Raw genomic sequence first — 23,561 nt, forward strand, 5'->3', positions numbered from 1 at the left:
CTTCAACTTTATCCTCCATTTATTTCATGCTCAACTCACGAGGGAGCTCCACTGCCACCGAATGTAATTTTAGAACCAGTGTGTAATGTTTGCAATCCTACAGTCCTGCCACAACACTTTAGGCTCAGAACCATCGAATTATGGCTCAGGCATAAATTCCACTCTGACTTGTCTCAGTGTCAGTGAAAGCACCTCAAACTGTACTGATCCCTTTTAAATGTTAAGTAGGGAAGCCAACTCAATACTTAATCCTTTATAATTAGTAAAATCAATTTTCTGAATTACCTCCCTATAACATTGAACAAAGAACAACACAGCCCGGGAAACAGGCCCTTCGGCCCAACGAGCCTGGGCCGCCATTTTAACGTTGTGCTTTTCCTCCTCCACCCTTGACCCATGTCTATGCTTATGGCACTCCACATTGGAAACCAGATTGAGGGGAGAATAATTTAGGGACAATTTGTTACACCAATCAGCCTAAGAGCACATCTTTGGGGTGTGGGAGGAAACTGGAGTACCCGGAGGAAACCCACGCAGGCACGGGGAGAATGCGCAAACTCCCACAGACACTGGCCCAAATCCATGTATCTGCACAGCTGACAGTGATAGTCACTGAGCTGTCGTGGTGCCCATCTGCTGGTCCATTTTAAGCGTACACAAACGACGCAAAGTACTAGGCTACTCTCGTAACATCCAAGAGCAGCCCACGTACGACCCACCGTGTGCATGCCCCTCGTTGGACAACAAGGTGGACCGACACACCAGTGGAGTAAAAAGGAAAAACATCAACACACGTAACAGTTGATTTCCAGGAACGTCCCGAGGCTCTGACCCTTATTTAAAACAGTCTGCTATAACCCTCCATCCCTGTTTCACTCATGTGTCTATCAAAGTAAACCTTAAACAAGTCCAGCGTGCCTGCCTCCACCACCTTACTTGGCAGTGCATTCCATACCCCCACTACCCTCTGTGTGAAAAACCTCCCTCTAATATCCAAATTATACCTCTCCCACCTCACCTTAAGCCCATGGCCCCTCGTGATATTTGTCTCCAATCTAGGAAAAAGCCTGCCATTGTTTACTCTATCGATACTCTTCATTATCTTATACAATTCGGACAAGATCATATTCGGACATATCTTATATTAGATCCCCCCTCAATCTCCGTCTTTCTAAGAAAAAGAGCCACAATTTACCCAATCTTTCCTCATAACCCAGTCCTTCCATGCCAGGGGGCATCCTGGTAAACCTCCTCTGCACTCTCTCCGTGGTCACCACATCCTTCCGGTAGTAAGGTGACCAGAACTGGATGCAGTACTCCAAATGTGGTCTAACCAATGCTGAGTGTAAGTTGTCGAGCTGAGTGTAAGGTGTCAAAATTTGCTGATGACACAAAGATGAGTGGAAAAGCAAACTGTGAGGAGGGTGTAGAAAGTCTGCAGAGGGATCTGGATAGGCTGAGCGAGTGGGCGAGGACCTGGCAGATGGAGTACAATGTTGGCAAGTGTGAGGTTATCCACGTTGGCAGTAATAATAGTAAGACGGACTACTACTTAAGGGGCGAAAAGCTGCAGCATGCTACGGTGCAGAGGGACCTGGGGGTCCTTGTGCATGAGTCGCAAAAACCCAGTCTGCAGGTGCAGCAGGTGGTCAGGAAGGCGAATGGGGTGCTGGCCTTCATAGCGAGGGGGATTGAATATAAAAGCAGGGAGGTCTTGCTGCAACTGTACAGGGCACTGGTGAGGCCGCAGCTGGAGTACTGTGTGCAGTTTTGATCCCCGCACTTGCGCAAGGATATTTTGGCCTTGGAGGGAGTGCAGAGGAGGTTCATTAGGCTGATACCAGAGTTGAGGGGGTTGAGCTATGAAGAGAAGCTGAATAGACTGGGCTTGTACTCATTGGAGTTTCGAAGGATGAGGGGGGATCTTATTGAGACATATAAGATGATGAAGGGGATGGATACGGTAGAGGTGGAGAGGTTCTTCCTGCTCAGAAGGGATGGTAGGACTAGAGGGCATAGCCTCAAGATAAGCGGGGGGGGCAGTTTAGAATGGAGTTGAGGAGGAACTTCTTCACTCAAAGAATGGTGAATCTCTGGAATTCTCTGCCCGTTGAAGTGGTGGAGGCTACCTCGCTAAATATATTTAAGACACGAGTAGATAGGTTTCTGATAGACAGGGGAATTAAGGGTTATGGGGAGAAAGCGGGAAAGTGGAACTGAGCCACTTCAGATGAGCCGTGATCTTATTGAATGACGGGGAAGGCTTGAGGGGCTAGATGGCCTACTCCTGCTCCTATTTCTTATGTTCTTATGTTCTTCTGTTCTATACAACTGCAGCATTAGATGCCAGCTCTTGTACTCTATACACCTTCCTATAGAGGCAAGCATACCGTAAGTTTTCTTTACAACCTTCTCCACCTGTGTTGCCACCTTCAAAGACTTGTGCACTTGCACTTCCAGGTTCCCCTGCATTTCTATACTCTTACTAGGTCTACCCTTTATCATATAACTCCCCTCTACATTATTGCTTCCAAAATGCATCACCTCGCATTTATCAGGATTAAATTCCATTTGTCATTTATCTGCCCAATATACCAGCCTATCTATATCCTGCTGTGTTGCCTAACACTCCTCCTCACTATCCGCCAATCCTACCATCTTTGTGTCATCTGCAAACTTGCTGATCACACCACGTACGCCTTCTTCCAAATCATTTATGTATATTACGAATAGAAGAGGTCCCAGTACCGAGCCCTGCGGCACATCACTGGTGACAGACCTCCAGCTAGAAAAGGACCCTTCCACTACTACTCTGTCTCCTGTTGCCTAGCCAATTATCAATCCATCCAGATATCTGGCGTTGTATCACGTGAGCCTTAACCTTTTCCACCAACCTACCATGAGGGACTTTGTCAAACGCCTTACTGAAATCCATACAGACGACATCCATGGCTCGTCCTTCGTCGACCGTTTTTGTCACCTCGTCAAAAAATTCTACCAGATTCGTAAGGCAATACCTCCCCTTTACAAAGCCATACTGTGTATTCGTAATCAGATTGCAACGCTCCAAATGCGTATACATCCTGTCCCTAAGAATTTTTTCCAACAACTTTCCTACCACTGATGTCATACTCACCAGCCGATAATTACCAAGGTTATTCCTACTGCCCTTTTTAAACAACGGCACCACATTCGCTATCCTCCAGTCCTCTGGAACCTCACCTGTGTCCAAAGAAGAGGCAAAGATTTGTGTCAGAGGCCTAGCAATTTCATCTCTTGCCTCCCTAAGCAGCCTAGGATAAATGCCATCAGGCCCCGGAGATTTATCAGTTTTAATGCTGCCTAAAAGACGAACACTTCCTCCCTCGTAATGGATATTTCTTTCAATTGGTCTCCAGCTCCCTCCAATACAGTACAAGACACCAAGCCCCTCTCCTTCGTCAATACTGACGCAAAGTATTCATTCAGGATGTCCCCCATTCCCTCAGACTCTAAGCACAGGTCCCCTCCTCCGTCCCTGAGAGGACCGATTTTCCCTCTAACCACCCTTCTGTTCCTAACATAGGAGTAAAATGCCTTTGGATTTTCGGTAATCCTATCCGCCAAAGCCATTTCATGGCCCATTTTCGCCCTTCTAACTCCCCTTTTGAGCTCCGTCCTATTCTCTCTATATTCCTCCAGCGCTCTCTCCGTTCCCAGTTGCTTAGACCTAACATATGCCTGTCTCTTCCTCCTGACCAAGTCCTCAGTATCCCCTGTAATCCACAGCACTCTAATCCTACATTTCCCATCCTTCCTTTCAACCGGCACATGTCTTTCCTGCAACCTTTTCAGTTTTCCATTGAAAGCCTCCCACTTGCCGAACATGGACTTACCCGCAAACACACTCTCCCAATCAGTATCCATAAGCTTATGCCAAATCTGGCTGTAACTTGCCTTCCCCCAGTTAAACACCCTCCCCTTTGGTCAACACTCAATTTTTTTCCATTATTATCCGAAAGTAGGCAGAGTTGTTGTCACTGTTGCCACATGTTCACCGACTGCAACCTCAACCACCTGACCCGGCTCATACCCAGAACTAAATCCGATATAGCCCCGTCTCTAGTTGGGCTAGTTACATACTGCCCCAAGGACCCTTCCAGTACACATCTTACAAATTACTCCCCATCCGAACCCCCAGCTCTAGGCACCTTCCAATCCACTCCAGGAAGATTAAAATCTCCCACTACAACAACCCTATTCTTTCTGCACCTATCCAAACTGTCTTTACACATGCCTTCTCCCACTGCCCATGGGCTGTTGGGTGGCCTAGAGTACACCAATATTTTTAAGATGCCATACAAATGAAAGCTGAGTTCATGAATATATCAGCACAATTCAGACACAAATCATGCAAAAAAAAAGTAAATTGCCAATGCATAACTAAGCCGGGGGAATAGGTCCAATAGATAAATGCTCCTTCAATAGAAATGGATGAAATTGGTTCGAGAAATGCTGAATCATAAGAAACCATTTTTGAGAGAGAACTTCCGTAAAACGGACAGGAGAATGACAGGTCAATATTTGAAGGTTCAAAATATGTTTGATTAAAGGACATGCCATTGTTAGACTTACAGAACAGCAAATGCATCAAATCGCTTTTAATTAAGTGTGAGCTGTATAATCTGATAACGAAAACTAGAACCAATTCTGCTGTTTGACATGAAATCTGAGATATTTTGTGAAAGCCTGGTAGCTCATTAGCTGTTTTGGTGGAACCACTGATCTCCCATTTTTGGCCAAAATGAGATTTGTCTTGTCCGAATTGTATTTTTGTCTGAATATTGTTAATTTGTGATGTTTTTGTTTCAATCGCTTGAATGTGTTAATAAAAAAACGAGTTTAATTGAAGAATTTAATTGAACTGAATAAACATTTTCTCTTTCTGAAATGAAATGTTGAATAAAGACTTTAAATTCATCAGACCACCTAAAATAATTTCCCACATCAGATGGGTAATGAAAATGGTGACAACGGTAAAAAGAGACATTCAAAGGAATTCCATACGGCTGGAACATGATGAATGAAGGTGTGGGGGAAATGAGGGCACCCCACCCTGAGGGGGAGCAGTTTTGTCAGAAAATAGGCATTAAATGACTCATGAATAAAGGCAAGAGAATCTACTGCAGTTGGGTTGCATGTACTCATTGGAGTGTCTGTAGCAATCGCTATTTCTTTACAGAATCTTGCAGCGATATCGATTGAGGAGCTAAGGAACAGACGCAGGCCATTCAACCCCTCTAACCTGCTCCGCCATTTAATAACATGGTGGCTGTGCTGAGAATAATCTCAAATTTATATTTCGCCTGCGCCCGACAACATATCATTGCCTTGCTTGCCAGGAATCTATCGAAACATACCAATACCGTGTTGGAAGTGAAGGCAGGTGAGATGTTTTCTGGTTGTAATTTAGACTTACTAACCTTTCTGGTCTTCAACACTTGTCTGAAATGCTTCAAACGGATTTACACATTTCCTTAAATGAAGAGCCCAATGTTGAACACACTGCTCCAATAAGCGCTGACCAGTACACAGTACAACTGAAGAGCAACCTTCCTCCGTCAAAATTCAATTTCCCACAGAGTAAAGGCTAACATTGGAACGATCGATTGGCGACAGTTCATAAAGAGACCATTCAGCTCGTCGAAGCTTCATCAAATTTCCTCAAGAGGATTTTACCCAGGCTCACCACCCACCCTATCACCATAAACCGTGCACTCACCACGGCAAATCCACCAAAGCTACTTTAGATACCAAGCGGCAATTTAACATGACCAATCCACACAATCTGCAAACCTTTGGACTATGGGTGCAAAGCAGAGCACCCGGAGGACACTCACACAAACACGGGGAGAATGCACAAAATCCACACACACAATGAACCGAGGCTGGGAATGAACCCAACTCCGTGGCTCTGTGATGTATCAGTGCTACCCACATAATACTACCTTACTTCATTTCTCACCGTGCCTGCATGCTCGATTTTGTCATTCCTACTCTTGGAACCCAGACTGATCTGCACCACTGTGTGGAGAAATTTTATTTTGTTGTTGCCTCTTATATTGTTTTCAAAATGTACCAATCTACTCATCTTTGTGCAATCACAACCCTTAATTCCTTCATGTAATTTATTCAATCTCTTGGAGGGTCCTGATTGTTTGAGATTCTTAACGAGTTTGTGCTGACGCATTGCATTTAGCGTGTAACATATTACATTGCTGTATTAGCTTGAGGTACGGAATCATATTGTGTTGTATTAGATTGAGATGTAAAATCATATTGTGTTGTATTAGATTGTGATGTGGAATTGTGTTGTGGAAATAAATTGAAATATTGGAACAAATTGTGTTGTATTAGACTGAGACCTGGTATCATATTGATTGGTCTTTTGGGTTGAGATGTGGAATCATATTGCCATGGTGCATTAGATTGAGATGTGGCATGACATTGTGTTGTTAAAGGAAACTGAGATGTGGAAACATGTTGTGTTGTGTTAGATTAAGAAACAGAACTGTGTTGAATTATATTGAGATGCCCAAACATTTTGTCCTGTATTAGATTGAGATATGCCACCATATTGTGCCATTGTATTGGACTGAGATGTGGAATCATATTGTGTTTTATTAGATTGAGGTACATAACCATTCTGTGTTGTATTAGATTGGAATGCACAATCATGATGTGTATTACATTGAGATGCAGTATCATATTGTGCTATTCGATCAGATTGAGATGTGGAGTCATATTGTGTTCTTCTGTTAGATTGAGACATGGAACCATTTTGTGTTTTATTTGATTGAAATGTGGAATCATACTGTGTTGCTGTATTATATTGAGATGTGGAATTGTAAGGTATTGTTGTATTGGATTGAGACGTGGAATTGGATTCTGAGGTGTAATTCGATTGAGGTTTGGAATAATATTGTGATGTATCAGATTGACTTGTGGAAACATATTGTGTTATTGAATTAGATTTCGATGTTGGAGCACATTGTGTTGGATTAAATTGAGATATGGTCACATATTGTCTTGTATTAGATGCGTAATCATACTCTATGTAACATTTGGTCGAGATTTGAAATTAAATTGAGATGTGCAAACGATTGTGTTGTCGAATTAAATTACAATGTGGGAAAATATGTTTTATCAGATGGCGATGTGGACTTGTATTGCACTATATTAGACTGGCATGAGAAATCACAGCATGTTGTGCTGTTGAAAGGCAGATACTTTATTATTCAATTCCTGTAATGACGAGTCACAGACATACAGCTATATTTATCAAATTGATGATACAGTTAAACAGAGTAAACTTATCCCAGGATAGTGCAGAACAGCCCTGAGAAATAAACTCTCTCTTGGAAGTTGAATTATTGATTGATCACAGCCAGGTGAAGGATAATTTTGGAGCAACTTGACAGTTAGCGATTTGATGTTTGAGATGATAGCGCCATTGATGGCAAAATGCACTCTGTAACTTTATTAGTTAATTAATGTTATCAACACTGCCCAGTCCATGAAACACAACAACTCGAGCTCAGAAACATGCATATTCCCCAGACTAATCCAATGTTGTCATGCGTTGATCATTAAAGTAGAGAAAATAAGTTGAGTGATTGTGTAACGCCTGGATCCCAGAGGATACCCAGGGTATATATTAAGGGGATTGCATGACCACAGAGTTAATGTAGAAATTCCTTGCAGTTCGAAAAGTACCACACAGAAAATGGGACTTCCATTTGAAATGGCGAAGAAAATATTCTATTCATTCCTGGGTGTTTTTGGAGTTCCTGGTAAGTGATTATGTCCATGGTAGCTGTCTGATACGGTGTGTGAACTGAACAAATATTTCACTCTGTGAGTGAACTGATTGTCACCGATATACAAAAATCTGGTCAACCATACCATTCACGTCATCGGGTCAATTGAATTGCCGCTGTGGGTTTTCACTATTCCCCGACTCTTCTATGCTTGCAAAGCAAAAACTGTATGAGATTGAGGTGTGGAATGATGGTGTGTTGATTCATTAGATTGAGATGTGGCATCATATTATATTGATGTACGTAGTTGAGATGTGAAGTCTTATTGTGTTGCACTAGGATTAGATGTGGAATTATAATGTTTTGTTGTATCAGATTGAGATGTAGAAACGTGATGTGATGTATTAGCTTATGGTGTGAATTCGCATTATGTTGTTGAATTAGATTGAGATGTAAAATCATATTATATTGATGAGTGAGATTGAGATGTGGAATCTTATTGTGTTGTATTATGATGAGATAGAACCATAGAATCATAGAACATTACAGCACAGAAACAAGCCTTTTGATCCTTCTTGGCTGTGCCGAACCATTTTTCTGTCTAGTCCTATTGTGCTGTCTTAGATAGAGATGTGGAAACATTTTGTGTTGTTTTAGATCATGATGAGGAAATAGATTGCATTGTATGAGATTGTACATTTACTGGATTATTCTGTAATGTTGAACCAGCCTTGAGTTACTGCAAACTCGTTGACAGACATTGTTCGTGGGAGTCAGAGTGAAATCATACAGAGTGATTTTACACTGACTCACCAACCAGAATGGGAAAGCTGACTCCAGTGAACAAATATACCCGAATATCTGTCATTGTGGAATTGTGTAGTGTGAATAACTAACCCGAGTGGAAAAATATCTCCAGTGAACATGTATAACAAGAGCATCTGTCAGTGTAGAGTTGTACTGAGTGTGGATCACAAACACGAGAGGAAATGTTGATTCCAGCAAATGAATGTGTTATTGTTGTTGTTATTGTTATTGTTATTGTTCTGAATGTGTTATTGTTGCGTGGAAGCCAATAAAACAGGCTGTTATGTCCTCGGTGATGTTGAGCAGTTATTGAGGGGCAAACCCCCAGCCCCCACAACCTCAGTCCCGACCAATATCCCTAGTGCAGAGCACCCACAATCCACCTGAACAACAAAAATACCAAAATGCCCTACACCCATTATTATCTGGCATTTTCCATTAAGAAAAACAAATGGAGTTCTCCACCCCTGTTTCTTATACTCACAGCAGCTCCGAAATCACCAGGCCAAGGGTACCCACTAACTTGGGACACTGCAATGCCTACTGCACCTCATCCCAGCCTGATCCCGCAAGCCCTCAACCTCCACACAACACACCCACCCGACTATTTCTAATTTGGAAACAGTCCTCACTGTGTTACTTCCATGACAGAATCCTGTCCTTCCTCTCCATAGGTAGAATGAGTGAGCAGTCAATGCCCAATTTACATTGCTATCTGTCTATTGCAGTTAATTTGCTGGCGATTTGATCTTAATCCAGGGAAAGTGTGGCCTCTCCACCTGCACCACTCGCTACCTGACGGCTATGGCGATGGCGGATCTGTTGCTCGTAATCTCTAATGCCGTACTTTGGAGGATGGTTTATTATTATTTTGGAACGACTTTCCTGGACATCACCCCTGTGTGCACCGTTCTGAATGCAATGTTATTTATAGCCATTGATTGTTCTGTCTGGTTCACCACTGCTTTCTCATTTGATCGATTTGTGGCCATTTGTTGCCAGAAGATGAAAGCAAAGTATTGCACTGGGAAAACTGCGTCTGTGGTTCTCGCAACAACTGGCATCTTATTCTGTTTGAAAACCATACCCTCATACTTTCTCGTGGAACCTGGACAGATCATCGAAAAAATGCCATGGTTCTGTGTTGTGAAAATGAGTTATTATACAGACGACAAATGGTTGGCTTTTGCTTGGTTTCAAAAAGTTTTAAATCCATTGATGCCATTTGTTTTAATTCCATTCATTAATGCTCTGACAGTGAGACACATTTTAGTGACCAGTCGGGTCCGGAAGGGACTGAGGGGTCAGCCTCAAGGGGAAAGCTGCCGTGACCCAGAGCTGGAGAGCAGGAAGAAGTCTATAATACTACTCTTCAGCATATCCGGCTGCTTTATTCTCCTATGGTCGGGGGATGTAATGTATTTTATATATTCTCAAATTGCAGGAACGGGTCCAAATAATTTCACACATTCTGAATACATATTTAGACAAGTTGCAGTTATGTTGCAGAACTTGAATTGCTGCACAAACACATTGATTTATGTGGTGACTCAGCCCAAGTTTAGAGATCAGATCAGGATCACAGTGAAATATCCAATCACATCAATTATTGAATTAGTAAAGAAACAAATCAACTGACAGCATCACACTTCCCTTCTGAGCCAACAAAGGAGACACATCTGATTATTGGTGACCCCCTCCACCAATTGTAATGATTTTTCTGCTGACTGTCAACCACTTCAGGCTTTCAGGAAGATCTACCCAGCGACTCAATGTTGCCACAGGTAATCAGATTGCTCTCAGACTGACAGCCATGTCGGCTAAACGCAGATTAGCTGACAGATTCTGGAGCCAACCAGGATGTATCAGCTTTTTATCATTCTAAACAGGCAGTAATGCAAGTAATCCAAATTCATGAAAAGCTGCCACCTCAGCCAATCAGTACCAATCAAGCTTTGCTTCAGTGCAGTCTTCACTAATCAACAGGACCGTCCCGCTGGCAGAATAAAGCATTTGTCTATCCTGGACTCTGCCCTGACAACAGGATGAGCCAATCTCCAAACTTTATCTGATGATACAAACAGCACCCAGCCCAATCAGGAAGCTCTCAGATGGATTGATATTTTCCCACCTAATCAGATGATTCAATTCTAAGATCTAAAGGGAAGGCATCCAAGGAGAGTGATCCAGTGATAACTCCACACATGAGGAGACTCCCAGCAATTTTGTAAATGAAATGAGCCTGCCAATCACGAATTCAGATAGACACATCAGCCAATAAGGGATCGTATCACACTTGTTGCCGTTGGACACAGCCAATCAGAATTCAGACATGAGCTTCCCCCACACCATGCTCACCCCCTCCAGCTCCCACACCCCGAGACATGTAACCAAACGGGGCCTCAATATGTGACTGCCAACCAATGGGAAGACTCCAACATTTGATCAAAGCCTGCCCTTTGTATTGGAACATTTACTTCTCAGAGCGACATCAGTGTGAACCAATCAGTGAGACCTGGGTTGTGTCAGAGGGGGCCCCTCCTCAACTGCTCTGGGGCCGTTCCATCTCTGCTTGAATTAACCATAAACTATTGTAACCTGTAGCAGAGTCTCCTGTGATTTGTTGGAAGAACTTCATCACAACAGACTGCATGGAACTAAGTGTTTAAATTTCCAACTCACAAATGTACGTTTTCCATAGATTTAAAAATTTCTTTCCCTAATTATTGTAAACGACAGTTAATTGGAGACTGCAATTTTGATAACACTGGCAGCGGCTTGCATGGACTGATTTGACTGAAAAATTTAATGCAACTTTCTAACCTCAAGTGATGTCCATGCAATGCTTATGCATCAGGAAACATACTGACAATATCACTGAGTCCTGAAGCAGAGGAACATTCAAGTCTGACTGTGTGATAATGTTAGACCCAATTTGCTTTTGCAATAGCTGAATTGTTCCACATATCCAGATGGCATTCTGGAATAACGATAACTGGAAACATCCAATGCAGACACGTGGCTGACGTAATATTTATTGATTCATGAACATTCATGCGGTAAATACATTTAATGAATTCTAATCACGAGCATTATGTTTGAATAAAGATCGCCAGGAGTGCGGGTTTCAAATTACAATCAGATAAATTAAGTAAAGTTTTCCTGCTCCTGGTTTGGAAGTTTGTGCATTCTGATGTCTAATTCTGCCTCAGAAAATTGGGATAATTGATGCAATCGAAGAGTAAATCTGATCCCTGAGTTAATGACTTTGTTCAGCACCATCCTTGTATCTGTCCAGGGTCGGGGATTGACACTACAGTTATGACAAGATGGCATAGATGCAATGTAAGGAGCAGGAGGTTGAGAGGGTTGTTGAAGAAATTTTATTCAATCAGAGGATGATGAGAATCTGGGATTTCCTGCATTAATATGTGCTGGTGGCAGAGACTCCTTTCACATTTACAAAGCATTTAGATCGGTACTTGTGATGCCAAGGCATCCAAGGCTATGAACCAATTGCTGGAAAGTGAGATTAAAATAGTTGAGTGGTTTGTATTTGACTGGTGCGGACTCGATGGGCTGAAGGGCCTTTGACTGTGCTATATGGACCTCTATGACTCTATGACTCTCCTTACAGTTAAAACACAAACGAAAAATGATGCCAAATTTAAGTAAAGAATAAAGTTGTTTGGGCTTTGAATTGAAACTAATTTCAACAACTCTTCAACAAAGATTTCCTTGCTGAGATCATATATTTTGTCAAAATCTCGAAACAAAAGGACGTGTGATCCCAATAAATCCATATCTGCCATTTCTATGGTCATATTCCATTTTTGGTCCTCACAGTGCAATAAAAACTAAATAATAATGATATGAAAATAACTCTGAGGGAGAAGTCAGAGTGAAGACCCAATGGCATTTGCTGTCATGTGTCTGGAAACATCAAGAGATGGTCCAGAGTTCTCCTCGAGCTGATCACACAGGCACATGATGCTGAATTATCATTTTGATTGGATGATATCAATCAATCAATATTGTAGTTGGTTAGTAACCAGCCGGGATGGGCGAGAGGAAATAAATAAGAATGTTTCAATTATGTTGTTCAGTGGAGAGGCCAGGTGGTGAGCCGAATGTCTGTCTCTGCACTGGGTGTAAAATCAAACTGTTTGTTGGTGTAACCGAGCTGGGTGCCGAGAGATTTGTTTTACATCACTCTTCTCTAACAAAATGACGGTGGGTACAGGGTATCAGTGATCACCCATCACCGATGGTGAAGCCAATGTGCAAAGTTGGTGAAAATTTGCAAATTTACAAGTTGGAATTTGTACGGTGCTGTCCTGTTCCATGATCTATGATTGAAACTTCTACTGGGATTGGTTGGTGTCCATTGGTTGAGATATTCAAATGCGTAAAACTGGGTTCAGTCCAATGGGGAAAGCGAGAAGCATTATCGGGCACTTTTTGAAACTATTTTACCAAAGCTGTTATGAGAATTGTGATGGATTTAAGATCTGTCTGTCAGTGAAGGCATGGTCTACTTCTCGTAATGCTCCACTGAAACGCGAACCTCTGAGATGATATTCCAATCACTCTAATCCTAAATAAACCTGGCCAGTGAAAAGTCAGAGCTCATGTGGGAACTAAGGTTACGAGGAAAGATTGGGTGAACTGGGGCTCTTCTGCTTAGAAAGACGCAGGTTAAGGGGGGTTCTGATAGAGGTGTATAAAATAATGAAGGGTATAGTTAGAGTCAACAGTGGCAGCCTTTTCCCTGGATTGGGGACAAATATCACGGGGGGCCATGAGCGAAGGGTGAGGGGGGAGAAGTATAATTTGGATACTAGAGGGAGGTTTCTCACACAGAGGGTTGTTGGGGTATGGAATGCACTGCCAAGTAAGGTGATGGAGGCCGGCACGCTGGACTTGTTTAAGGTTTACTTAGATAGACACATGAGTGAAACAGGGATGGAGGGTTATAGGAGACGGTTATAAAAAGGGTCAGAGCCACGGGACGTTCCTGGAAATCTAATGCTACATGCGTTAATGTCCTGTCTCTTTTAATCTGCAGTTGTGTCGGTCCACCTTGTTGTCTAACGAGGGGCATTCACACGGTGGGTCGTGCGTGGGCTGCTCTTGGATGTTTCGAGAGTGGCCTAGTACTTAGCGTTGTTGCGTGTGTTTTAAACTGGACCAGCAGATGGGCACCACAACAGCTCAGTGACTATCACTGCTAGCTGTGCAGATACATGGATTTGGGCCAGTGTCTGTGGGAGTTTGCGCATTTTCCCTGTGGTTGTGTGGGTTTCCTCCGGGTGCTCCGGTTTTCTCCCACACCCAAAAGATGTGCTCTGAGGCTGATTGGTGGAACAAATTGTCCCTGAACAATTCTCCCCTGAATCTGGTGACAGTCGGGGTACCATTCGCATACACACGGGTCAAGGGAGGTGTAGGAAAATGCTTTGTTAAGATGGCAGCGCAGGGTCGTTGGGCCGAATGGCCTGTTTCCCGTGCTGGGTTGTTCTTTGTTCTTTGCTTTTTTTTGAAGGGATCCCTCACATGCTCTTTGGCAATGAAGAAAAATAAACTAAAAGAGAAAAATGCTGGAAAATCTCAGTATGTCTGACATCATCTGTGGAGAGAGAATGGAGCTAAAGTTTTGAGAATGAATGACGCTTTGTCAGAGCTAAAATTGAAAAATATAACAAATCGATAAGTTAGGTCGGTCTGTCTGGAATTCCCAAGACTGTCCCGCGCGGGAGAGAAGCCAGGAGGGAAAAAAGGGATGAGGATGATAAAACATGTATTGTGATTCTCTGAGCCCATGTAGAATTAACAACATGAGTGAACAAATTTAGAAAAGAAAGAATATCCCATCCCTCACAATGAAAATAATTAGGTTGAGAAATATCAACTGTGTGAGATTACAATTATGAGTTGATGCGAATCTGTTAAATGTGAGCATTTTAAACACAGTCTGCAGGAGTTTAGAATCTCTTTGGGAATGTTATTCCCTGGTCACAGCAACACCAGATAAAGAAGAAACATTTAGCAGGAGATAATGTGTTTGTGAGATTGAATCAACAAATCAGAGGTGTTTACTATTGGTGTTGCATTGGAGAGTTTTGGGTGGTGTGTTTCAACTTTTCAAGTTTTCTGTCTGGTATTGTGATCATTGTGATTTAAGACAAACAGATAAAGAAGAGAAATTGTATTTCATAAAGCTTCATTTTCAAAAGTCATTAATCTTGTACCATGGTTATAGGCCAGCGGCATGATCCCAAGATATTTTGCTGAACATGTGAGAATTTCAGTTCTGACTCAAATATACATGTGAGAATTAGATGGTTTTAATTGGTAATGGTGACTTAAAATTTGGGAGATTTGAAATGTTAATGACAAATCTTGTGCTGGGTGGCTCATGGACGAAACTTTGGCCCATAACTTCCCAATTAGAGGTGGAAATCCATGGACAACGAAAAAAAGTAGAACTTGATGCAAATTTCACTGAGTTGAAAAATCGACAGACAGCTCCCATTTGGAACATCAGTCTTCAGCTTTCAGCAGGCCTCAACACGACGCAGGTTCACTCTAGCCTTGACCACTTGTGATGGGGTAGATTGGGAATGCCCAAGGTCTAGCTTTGAAACAGCAGTTTTAATGTCAAAGCACAGAGATCAAACGGTTTCCCTGCTATTATAAAGGTATGCTGTTTTTGTGTCTATTTCTATTGAGCAATTACTGTTTTTGTTAATGTCTCCTGTCAAATGTAATTCCAAATGATTAATGAGGAATATCTTAATATGTATAAATTAACAAAGGTTTTGTTGTTTGATTGAGATCTCTGTAAATTATTTAAATATGGTAAGGGGAAGGGCGGCGAGTGTTCGTCATGTCCATTGTAGATTTTGCATGTTGCTGACTCTTCGCCCATGATCTCTGCATCAATGTTGCAACATTTAAATAACTTCTTTTATTTTAAGAAGCCAAGCCAAAGGTGTGATGTCCCATCAGCGGTGGAAGATGATCCCAAGTTTTCAGCCTGCACTGGATTCTGCAATACCTATCAGATAGATCGCTGACATCAGTTCACAGGAGGCTTGCAGACGTCATCATGAGGGGTACATTTCACTAAATCATTTGAAATAGCTGTGTTGCATAATTCCCACTCCAAATGTAGAACTCATTTCACTCCAAGTCTTCACTCCAAGCCCCTCTTTTTGAAGGGCCGAAGGGCCTGTTTCCTGTGCTGTATTGTTAAGAGGCTTCTCATCATCAACATTGCATAAAAGAGACTCATAAACTTGGGAGAAACAACTCTGCTTAAAATAAAGAACAAAATCCCAAATGTCTTCAGCTGAAACTTATTACAAACACTGCAAATCCACTTTGTTATATATAAACGTTTGTTTGATGGAATTAACTGTATGTCATGACAATATTATAAAACATCATATATCTTCCTTTAAATTTCTGTGCATTGCATATCTGCAGTCAGAGAGCAATACAGTGTGGAATCAGGCCCTTCGGCCCAACTTTTCCATGCTGACCATGGTGTCCTCCCAGTTGGTCCCAGTTGCCCACGGCTGGCCCACATCCCTCTAATCTTTTCCATCAGATTACATATCCATTTTAAAAAATGTGTTGCTGTCCTACCTGCCTCAACCAGTTGTTCGGGCAGCTGAATTCTGTATCAATTCCGACAGATTGAAAACACAGAAACAGAAGTTTGTACTTGGAGCGCCTTTCTGTGCATCAGGGCTTCCATAGTGTGTGTGTGTGTGTGTGTGTGTGTGTGTCCCACAGTCTCCATAAGGATTTGGGTCAGAGGTTATGACCATCCTTGTCTGCTCCAATGATTTATTGTTGACAAAGCTGGCAGAAGGAAAATGAAAATTCTGGAATAGGTTACTGAGTAAAATATTTTAAAATAAGAGACTGTTAAAGAGAAGTGATTCTCGGACCGAGTGATTGTCAGGTTTAATTAAAAGAAGAGTGAAAGTTTCATGAAGTTTATTCAACACCTTATAATTCACCCTTTTCTAACTAGCAGATAATTAAATAATTCTGTTCACAACAAAGCTTCATCGCAAATGAAACTGCAAAACTTCAATGTTTTGAGACATTGGATATTGTGCCGTTCATATAACAGTAAACAATTGAAATAAAAACACAAAAGAACATCAGAAATAGGAGCAGGAGCAGACCAGCTGGCCCCTCGAGCCTGCCCCACCATTCAATAAGATGATGTCTGATCTGATAGTGGTTCAGTTCCACTTGCCCGCCTGTTCCCCATAACCCTTCATCCCTTTACTGGTCAGAAATCTATCTACCTGTGACTTAAACACATTTAACGAGGTAGCCTCCACTGCTTCAATGGGCAGAGAATTCCAAAGATTCATATTATTCCTATTGTTGCTTTGTTTTTGTGTATAATTGGTGAAGGTGTTGCTGACGTTTTTTCCATACATGTTAAGTATAAGCGGCCTTCAGCTGTTTGGTCTCCACATCAATCAGGAGGGTTGACAAATTGCACCCAAGCTCTGGACTGTGCAGCACAGGCTGTCAAACTTATTGAGCTGATGGCAATGCAGGAGGAAGTAACCCCACACACTGAGCACACTGAACTCCCAATTCAGAATGTGGGAAGGCTACAGACCGCGTCTGATGCCAAAGAGGCTCAATGGGAGTGCTGACAACTCGCCGAAAATAGGCGGATTTCCATTTGGGAAGAGGGAAGTAACCCAGTGGCATATAGGGACATTAATGGTGTTACAGCGCTTAACACAGTTGCCCCACAGCTCCAAGACGCTGGTTTACTTGAGGCCTTGGGGAACTGTCTGTGTGGAGTTTGCACATTCTCCCCGTGTCTGCAGGGGTTTCCGCCAAGTGGTCCCGAATCCTCCCTTGACTCAAAGGATGTTCAGTTTAGGTGGATTAGCCATGCTACTTTGCCCCTTAATTTTGCTGGGTGTAGAGGTGAGGTTGATGATGATATGGGAGGGGGGGCGTCCTGGATGAAATGCTTTTCTGGAGATTTGGTCCACGCCTGTTACTCTGAATGGTCTTTCTCTGCAATGGGGGATCCTATTCATTCTGTGGATCATGGATGTGATGTGCCGGATAGTGACAAGAGAGTGAGCAGACTGAGCAAGAGCTGTAAAGCCACCGAAACTGCACATCCTTTGAGTCAGGGGGAAATGGGACCACCTGGAGGAAACCCCTGCAGACACGGGGAGGATGTGCAAACTCCACACAGACAATTACCCAAGGCATGAATTGAGCCAACATCTTGGCACTGTGGGGCAACTGTGCTAAGCGCTGTATCCCGCTGGGTTACTTCCATATCCCACTGGATTACAACCCTCTTCCGAGGTGTGGGTTGTGATGTGACTCTGTCCACGGGTTACAGTGGAGTGAATGAAGAGCCAAGATCAGGGCGGGAGAAAGCTGGACAAGACGGGGTGCAATTAATGGTGGAATTTATTTGAAGGTGTAGTTGAGAATTCTGATTAATTCTAAATACCCAACTTGAGGATAATTGGCGTCTAATGTTATAATATACACTTTGAGAATAATGCAAAATATTTAAGTTGCATCTTACTAATGTCTCGATGAAATATTTTTTAACATGCCATTCAAATGAAAGCTGAATTCATGAATATATCAGCTCAATTCAGGCACAAATCATGCAAAAAAGTAAATTGCCAATGCATAGATCAGCGGGGGAATAGGTCCAATAGATAAATGTTCCTTCAATAGAACCGGATTAAATTGGTTCGAGAAATGCTGAATCATAAGAAACCATTTTTGAGAGAGAACTTCCGTAAAACGGATAGGCGAATGACAGGTCAATATTTGAAGGTTCAAAATATGTTTGATTAAAGGACATGCCATTGTTAGACTGACAGAACAGTGAATGAATGAAATCGCTGTTAATTAAGTGCCGGGCTGTATAATCTGATAACAAAAACTAGAACCAATTCTGCTGTTTGGCATGAAATCTGAGATCTTCTGTGAAAGCCTGCGAGCTCATTAGCTGTTTTGGTGGAATCATTGACTTCACATTTTGGGCCAAAATGAGATTTGTCTTGTCCAAATTGTATATCTGTCTGAATATTGTTAATTTGTGATGTTTTTGTTTCAAACATTTGAAAGTGTTAATCAAAAAATGAGTTTAATTGAAGAATTTAACTGAACTGAATAAACGTTTGTCTCTTTCTGAAATGAAATGTTGAATAAAGACTTTAAATTAATCAGACCACCTAAAATAATTTCCCACATCAGATGGGTAATCAAAATGGTGACGACGGTAAAAAGAAAGAGACATTCAAAGGAATTCAAATAAGACGAAGAAGTTATACACACAGTGATTTCTTTGGATATAAAGGCAAAATCGATTTCGGAGAAAGATTAACTGACGTTAATGTACATTTGAAAACCAACAACACCATTGTTTGAATGTGGGAGAATTTAAAGGTGGGAAAAGTGTGCTAACAGCAAATTAAATTTCAAAATTCTGCCATTTAAGCTCAGCGATCAACATATGTTACTCCCCAAAATCAAATATACATGTCTGATTTCTTTTTAAACTGTAATTAAAATATTTTATTGGGCTGAGGCATTTATGATTTGTGTGGGATAATAACCAGTGGAATGCAGTAAACTAAGTCGGATTGTGTAGTTAAGAGATGAAGATGGAAACTGGAAATCAAACAACACAGAGAAATTTGGAAATCGTGTACAATTCAGGTCAGAGACATTTCAATCCGGCATTGCTCCGACATTCTACTGAATGGAAAGAATAAAAGAACATCCAAAATGGAACGCTTTCTCTCAGTCATGTTTGTATCCTTGTCTAGGATATTTTTAAGAGAAGAAAATTTAATACATTGTCAGACCCCTGAGGCATCTGGATCATCCATGGGGTGACAATGAAATATTTCATTATAAATTGTTTTGGTCGCCTGAGAGTCAGGAACGTTTGCATAACATTGTGATACTGGAAACATATGAAGCTGTGTAAATGTGAAATCCCAAATATACTGGGGGAAAAGTACAAAATAGACCGATTCAAGTGTTTGGAAGGACTTGTGATTCTGCATTGAAGAGCAGGTCTCAGATATGTACATTATTTGTCAGAGATCGGGACATGTAATGATTAATTGGGTGGGGGGGGGCGAGGTGTCAGTAGAGTGGAGAAAATTCATTCCTTTTGTCCTCAGTATCTCAATATCTCATCCAGTGAATTTCTGCTGTCTGGTTCATGCATTAATTTACATCAAAGAAATAAAGTTGATGAAACATAACTCTCGGTGTGGTTCCACTTGAAGAATTGTTGGCAGATAGACCGTGTGACAATCTAATAGGAGGGCCAAATTATGATTGGTTAATGAGCTGCAATTAACTCACTGATTAGCTCCATATTGTGTCAAATAGGCTCTGTGTCGGGATTAGCTGGGGGCTGATTGGCTGAGGCACCAGTCAGAGAAAGATAGTTGGCTCATGTAGCTCTGAATGACCACATTCAGCACCTTGATAGGTTGAAGTATTTGTGGTTTACAGATTGAGCTCTCCTATTGGTTGCTCATTCTGTGTGGCAGTGCTCCCTGATTTGCTACCGTGGTTGAAGCTCTGAAATCAGTGTCTGATTGGCTGGGGATTCTTTTAGTCAGTGTTCCAATTTACTTGATTGGTGGAAGTGTCTATCGGTCGGTGCAATGAATTCCCTGATTGGTTCCAGAGATTGCCAGTAAACTTCTGGAGTTCCTGATTTGCTATTGGGAGCAGCCTTCAGTAAACCACGGCTCTGATTGGCCATCAGTCAGTTCTGTTTCTTCATCAGTTGAATAACTGATGTGACCGAATATTGTACCGTGATCTTGATCTGTTCCCTGAATTTGGACTGAGTCACAGCATAAATAAATGTGTTTGTGCAGCAATTTAAATTTAGCAGCATAACTCCAACAGTTCAGCATAACTCCAACTGGTCTCAGGTATAGTACCGGAAGATTGGAAAATAGCAAATGTTGTCCCATTGTTTAAGAAGGGGAACAGAGACTTCCCCGGGAATTATAGACCGGTGAGTCTTACTTCTGTTGTGGGCAAGGTTTTAGAAAAAATTATTAGGGTCAGGATTTATAGTTATTTGGAGAGTAATGAATTGATTGGAGATAGCCAGCATGGTTTTGTAGCGGGTAGGTCGTGCCTTACTAACCTTATTGAGTTTTTTGAGAAAGTGACCAAAGAGGTGGATGGGGGTAAGGCAGTTGACGTGGTATATATGGATTTTAGTAAGGCGTTCGATAAGGTTCACCATGGTAGGTTTCTGCAGAAAATGCAGTTGTATGGGATTGAGGGTAATCTAGGAAATTGGATCAGGAATTGGCTAGCAGATAGGAGACAGAGGGTGGTGGTTGATGGTAAATATTCGTCGTGGAGTTCAGTTACGAGTGGTGTGCCTCAGGGATCTTTTTTGGGGCCACTGCTGTTTGTAATTTTTATTAATGATCTGGATGAGGGTATAGTTGGGTGGATTAGTAAATTTGCTGATGAAACCAAAGTCGGTGGTGTGGTAGATTGTGAGGAAGGGTGTCATAGTTTGCAGGGAGACTTAGACAGGTTGCAGAGCTGGGCCGAGAGGTGGCGGATGGAGTTTAATGTGGAGAAGTGTGAGGTAATTCAATTTGGTAGGAATAACAGATGTGTCGAGTATAGGGCTAACAGGAGGACTCTGAATAGTGTGGATGAGCAGAGGGATCTAGGTGTATGTGTACGTAGATCCCTGAAAGTTGGGAATCAAGTAGATAAGGTTGTTAAGAAGGCATACGGTGTCTTGGCGTTTATTGGTAGGGGGATTGAATTTAGGAGTCGCAGCGTCACGTTGCAACTGTACACAACTCTGGTGTGGCCGCACTTGGAGTATTGTGTGCAGTTCTGGTCCCCACATTATAGGAAGGATGTGGAGGCTTTGGAGAGGGTGCAGAGGAGGTTTACCAGGTTGTTGCCTGGTATGGAGGGGAGGTCCTATGAGGAGACACTGAGGGATTTGGGGTTGTTTTCGCTAGAAAGAAGGCGGCTAAGAGGGGATCTTATTGAAACATGTAAGATGATTTGAAGTTTAGATAGGGTGGATAGTGTGTGAGGGGTCTGTGTGAGTGTGTGTGTGTGTGAAAGTGTGTGCGTGTGTGTCTGTGTGTAAAAGTGTGTGTGTGTGTGTGTGTGTGTGTGTGTGTGTGTGTGTGTGTACACCAATAATCCCACACAGGCAGTTTATAGCAGACAAAGCAATGCATCATGAATAATGAACACAAATACATTCTCTGATGATTATGGATACCATCATGAATCACATTTTGACATTGTGCACCAGAGGACGGACAATAAAGTGCCTCTCACAGAGTCCGGAGTATCTTCGGAAAAGTATTCCCCATTCAAACAGTGTTGCTGACTCGGGGCAATACAGAGTGAATCACACACTCATGGATATGGGCAGACACTGAGAGATATATAGTGAATAATCCAGTCAAATAAATGGGTTGTGAGGAATAAAAGTAACAAAGTCTGAGGTTTAATATGATTGCATAGTGAGGTTTGAGAATGAATAATTAATAAGAAAATAATAGAACATGATTACAGATTACCTTGTTACCAAAAGTCACCTTCTCTTTCTATTACAAAGGTTAGCACCTTACATTCAACAGAACTTCCAAACTGCAGGAACAGTACAAGGCAACTCTTGTTGTAGTGTTAACGACAGATCTGGAGACAGACACAAGTGGTCACAGGCAGAGCAAGTTAATCTGGAAGTATTTATAACAGAGACAACGCTAATTGAGACGAATGCCTGTTTTGGATGTTTTTAAGATGGGAATTTCACACCCGTGTGCGTGTGCAGCATGATATAATTATTGGGGTGGGGTGGGGGGTGCAGGGGGGAGGTGGGCTTCACTGAAAGATGCAGAGCCTGCTGCAGCGGAATCTCGGAAGAACTGTTCTCCCTGCATATGCTTAAAAAGGAAAGTGTTCCTGGCCTGTTCTGAGTCTCCTTTGATTTGTTTGTAAGAAATCGGTGATAAAAGTATCAAAGACACAACGATAACAAGTGATGAATATATTCACACATCTTGTCAGAGGCTTTCACACACAAAACCAGTTCTACACTCAGACTGTGCCCCAGACAGAACAATGCGGACTGAATAATCACAGTGTTATGGTCTGACAGACACACAATAAATCTCGTACTCACACGTTGTACCAGATGCAGAGCTGGTAAGAGTGAATCATGCTCTCACAGAATTGATCAAAGACTGATTGATGAATGGTTCGAGTGACACTCATATACTGTGCCGGAGATAGAGCAGGACATTCACATACAATATGCAAGCCCATATGAGGAGTGAATCATGCATTCGCACGCATCCAGACAGTGACAGATACATAATACAGCCCTCTACAAACATTGTGCATCAGAAACAGAACCATAGGGAACATCCTTCTTGCTTTGACCCTGTCTTGGCTTGTTCGAAGTTTATAGGTTTTTGTGTGAAATGCTGTTTTGATCAAAGCTGGAGTACTCTCTACAGTCTGGTCAGCGCACGGTAGGAAGGATGTGGTTGGAGTAGAAAGCGTGTAGAGGTGATTCACCAGGGTGTTGCCCTGGGCTGGCCTAAAGAGATCACCCTCATTCTTCTGAACTCCAACCAACATACTGCTCAGTGACTCAGTCTCGCCTAATGTCAATGTCATCGATATCTCTGCACTCACTGTGTTCTGAAACAGGTATCAGAGGGCTGCCTCCTGGTTTGAGGATTATTGGACTGAGATGGAACCTGATACTGTAACTAAGAGGAGAGACTCATGAACGACAAAAACACCCCCAGGAAAATGAAGATGTTCTCTGCACTGACAGAGTCAAATTTGAGCAGACAACTGGGCATGGCACCAATCCTAACCCTC

Source organism: Carcharhinus amblyrhynchos, unplaced genomic scaffold (assembly GCF_965287045.1).
Source record: "Carcharhinus amblyrhynchos unplaced genomic scaffold, sCarAmb.v2.hapA scaffold_59, whole genome shotgun sequence".
NCBI classification, from domain to species: domain Eukaryota; kingdom Metazoa; phylum Chordata; class Chondrichthyes; order Carcharhiniformes; family Carcharhinidae; genus Carcharhinus; species Carcharhinus amblyrhynchos.